The sequence below is a fragment of the Sander lucioperca genome, chromosome 1 (genome assembly GCF_008315115.2).
Source record: "Sander lucioperca isolate FBNREF2018 chromosome 1, SLUC_FBN_1.2, whole genome shotgun sequence".
NCBI lineage: Eukaryota > Metazoa > Chordata > Actinopteri > Perciformes > Percidae > Sander > Sander lucioperca.
The window spans coordinates 45,402,059-45,406,495 of record NC_050173.1 but is presented as its reverse complement, the minus strand read 5'-3'; positions in this window follow the sequence as shown (position 1 = coordinate 45,406,495).

Genomic DNA, 4,437 nt, shown 5'->3' with positions numbered 1-4,437 from the left:
TAGTCACGATCTTAAGTAGAAATACTACACTACCCACAATCCTAAGCATAACAGCGGTGCCTCTAATTGGAAATGTTTACCGTACCCGCAAACCTAAATTTGTGTAAAATCATTGAACACACTATGTTTCAGTATTGTTGCAGGCATTTCTGTCAACCAAAGATCATGTTAGCTGAAGGGGATTTATACTCCACTTCACTGTGTCACTTTGCTGTCACTGTTTAAGGCTCCCCAGAGGGTCTTAACCAAAAGCATTGATTTTATCATTTGCAGCATTTGCATTCTGCTAATGTCTGGTGTCTTCATTTATGTGACTACACACTCGTTAAGCAACAGTATATAGTGTGCAGTTGGGACACAGTTTTACGTCTTTCACTTTTCACAATTCAGTGTGCTTTATTGGCATTACAATGCCAACAGTACTGCGCCACACGAAACTCAGATGGAGGAGTGTTGGACTGGGGGGAAAAATGGGACTGAGTACCCACTGCCCGGCTTCATCTCTTTCCCTTCCAACTCTCTGTATGCTGCACGTGGACGACCATATTGCCCCCCCCGATAAGATGTTCCTTCATAATCACCCTGGGACCCCCACTCACCTCCACCCTCCTGCTCCTGTTGCAGTAAAACATTGGATTGATCAGGGCAGATCCATACAATTAGCCAGGAGTCAAGGCTTTTTGAATTAGTGTCCTTCACGTCCAGAACTGCTGACTCAATGAACCGATGCCGAGCACCGTCAGGCCTCATCTCCGCCGCCGTGCCAAAACCAGGCTGGTCGGGGCTTTACAAAAACAAGGGTCAGTTGTGACAGTTTTGTCACAGATTAATTTCTCTGCTGGGAGATTATTTGAGCAGTTTTGAATCAACAAAAAAAAGAAATAAAAATACCCTGTTGTGGAGAATGATGTGTAGTATTTTAGCTAGCAGCAGTGAAGTCATTTGTAGTCTTTTTGAAGATGTAAATCTAGTAAAATGGCTCAGAAAGTTACATTTTTACAAAAAGCCTCTGTTTCCTGAAACAGCTGCTCACTGTAGTTTTTATCAAACAAACAAGAGGAAATAATGCATTTGTTGGGGACTTTTTTCAGCGGAGGATTAATCCACATGCGGTGCTTTAGTGAGTGTTTGTTACAGCAGGACGGTGTGTGTGAGACTGAAACAAAATAAACTACAGCGTGTTTTAATGAAAGAACATAGAACATGTCAGCCAGTTAAAACAGCCAGCAACGGTCCTTCCCGGTGCAGAAAAAAGCGTGGCCAAGGGTGAAGGACTGGTATATACTATGCCTTGCCAATTGGGCCGTACCATCGGCGACCATGCTGGAAGGGAGATTTAGGTTTAGTTTGGTTTTCTTTGTGTCAGTTGCAATTATGTCCATCTTGGTTTTCCCCGTGTGTGTAATTTGGTTATATGTATATATGTCCCTTTTTTTGTCTCATTCAGTGAGGTCAGTTTGTTGAGTTCACATCTTGTCTTGTTGTTGCTATTTTTGAGTTAAGTTATATTGTGTTGCCCTCTTTTATAGGCCTAGATAGTAAGTTCTTGGTTTATATTGGTTTTGCATTTTTCAACAAAAACTCCTGTTCTCGTCATTGCTTTACTGCTCGGTCCCTGACAGCACCAGTGTGGCTCACAGATGTGTTTTTAACAACAATGTAGGTCTATGACACAGAGGAAGAAGATATATCAGGCTTAGATACACAAAACGTGTTAGGAGATACTGTACATTCACTGTTGGTTTGGGCCTTTTTGTGGTGTTTGTTGACAATGAAAAAAAACTAGGCATCGACCGATACTGGTTCCCTCTGCTCTGCGGACGAAAGACGCACCGGCACGTCCAAACGATGTTTGACAAAACTCCTACTTAAAAAGCGATATTACAAAATCAGATATGTATTTACTATTTTATTCATATATAACCTAAAGACTTTGGTAAACTTATTTCAAGCACCGAAACAATTTGAAGAACACAGCATAAGTTAAGGTTTGTTTTCAAAAGAGATTTGAGGACTTTCATAAAGCCAACATCAACGTTTCAGCTTTAGCGCCAAATTATCTCTTTACACGTTGCTCTGGGACAGATTTGTGCGTCACGATACGGAAAGCTGAGTTAGTTCTGAATATTTTGATATGAAACATCAAGGATCAGTTTTATGCAAATACCTTAAAAAGGTAAAAACAGGAAGATATGTGAAAATGCCCTTAGACCTCAGAGGGTTAAAGGCCAATACCGGATTATTGGTGGTTAATGAAACTGATAACCGATATTTGGAACCAATGTGCATTTACAGTGAAAATGAAAATCTTTAAATCCAAGTTAGGATTTTGGAATGTTACAAACTCCAACACAGAACTTTGGTTAAATGCTTTAAGCAATTATTTAATAAATTAGAAACTGTCAACATATTACCCAGTAAGAGATAGTCAGATAGTGTTGTAGGCGGGACATGAAGTCAGACTCAGTGGGGAGTGAAACTGAAGCAGAGGGACAGACACAGAGCTGTAGCAGAGCCAAAGTAGAACACTTTTTAATTCATTAACTTTATCGGTTATCAGGCAAATAAAACGCTGATACAGATAATGGGCGGATAATCAGTCTATTCAGTGCTGTAGTCTACGTGATACGCAGGTATACGCAGTACACCCACTAAGAAAGCTCCAGGATTTCCATATACCCACTTAAAAATGTGCAATGGCCATAACAACATACTTTCCATTATAATTTTGATATATTTTGAATTGTCATCTGTGTTTTTCTTCTTCACATAGGCTTAATAAAGGTATTTCCACCGTAAATTGGTGCATAAAAGTGTGATATCAAGGCCCATTCTGGCCCGCATATATAAGCCCATATACAGTACAGTATACTCACTACAATACATTAGACTACACCACTGAGTCTATCCCTGAAAAAAACATACGTTATCAGCAGACACATATATTAAGAAGAAGTGAAGCGAAACAAAGGGAAGAAAGAATTGGAAAAGTGGTTTGAGGATGAAAGGAAAAAAGGAGAAATGACACACAGAGGTGCAGAAGTGAAAATTAAAAAAAAACAAACTGTGAAGTTAAAGTCTGACCGGTCTATTTGGGGTTAAATGTTTAGTCAACATCCCTCATTTGTTGTTGCTTTTAAACAATTTGCCGAGCTTTTAGTGTTCGACGGAGCTATTAAAGCCCTCTGTATAAGAAATATCACTCTCTTAAACTGCATCTCGCATTAAAATTTTGGGATAACAAAGTTAAAGGCTCGGACGAAAAGCACATTTGGCCTGGAACAGCTATTTGTGATGGAACAACACTGGAAAGAGCTTTTTAAGACATTAGTGTTGATCAGATATGCCTGAGTATGGATCAGTTTGACGTCCATCCTAATACACAGAGACGGGAATAAGCAACATCAAAAGCTCTGATTTATACATTTTGGAGAAAGCGATGAATGGACACAGTGTAATGTATAAGGTGTAATATTACTGAAAGTCATTCATTTGGTCTGTGATAGTCTTTGAAACGACCTGCCGGAGGAGTTCAAAGTGTCGGTGAATCACTGTCTTTTGTTACGTCCCTTCTTTAATCTCAGTTTATAGACTCATGTGAACTCTTTTATCCCTGTGTGCTTTATGATTGGTTTAGTCTTGCATAGCCAGACCTGTCTCCACAGCGCTGTGGAGTAACGTCCAGCTAAACCACAGATACGTTCTATGATAGGAGGAAAAAACACTCCCTGGGTTGTTTGCATTTCTTTAAACCAGGGGTCTTCAACGTTCAACTGAAAGAGAGATGGATCAGGGACCCCCTAATACATATATTGTATAAAATGAATGTAAGTTGTTTATGAAACTGGGCCTACAATAACATGTAGGGCAGCCTAAAGCCTTCATACATACCTTTGTAGTGCATAGAATACTTGATTTTATGCATGATTTTTATAAATCATGTGGCATAGTGAATCCTATATATCACATGTGTCAAACTCAAGTAAAAAAAAAAAAATTAGATTTAGAACCGGCCCGTATATCAATTTGGGTTTACAATAAATTTTGGCCCTCCTAGTCGTGCACCAAACCAAAAACACAGGAAAGTGTTTTTTAAACTGCAATTGCCTGACATTCAAAGCAGACATATGGCAGATTTGCCGACTCCGAGACTCAGAAATTTCCCCAGAAGCAGAGAGTTTTCATATTCAGGCTGTGAAACACATGAAAAAATGTATCATTGTTTTGCTTGATTTGCTAAATTCTACAGCTAAGGAACTCTTTTTTGATGACTTTTGTAGGGCTTCATGTCAACAAAAATGCGACAAAAAATGTCGGAAAAAGCAGCAAATTTAAAAAAGGTGACAAATTTCTGAGAAAGACAACAAAAATGAGGAAAAAAGCTACCAAAATGTTAAAAAAAGAAGTGACATGGGTGTGCCCTTGGTGTGATTCTCT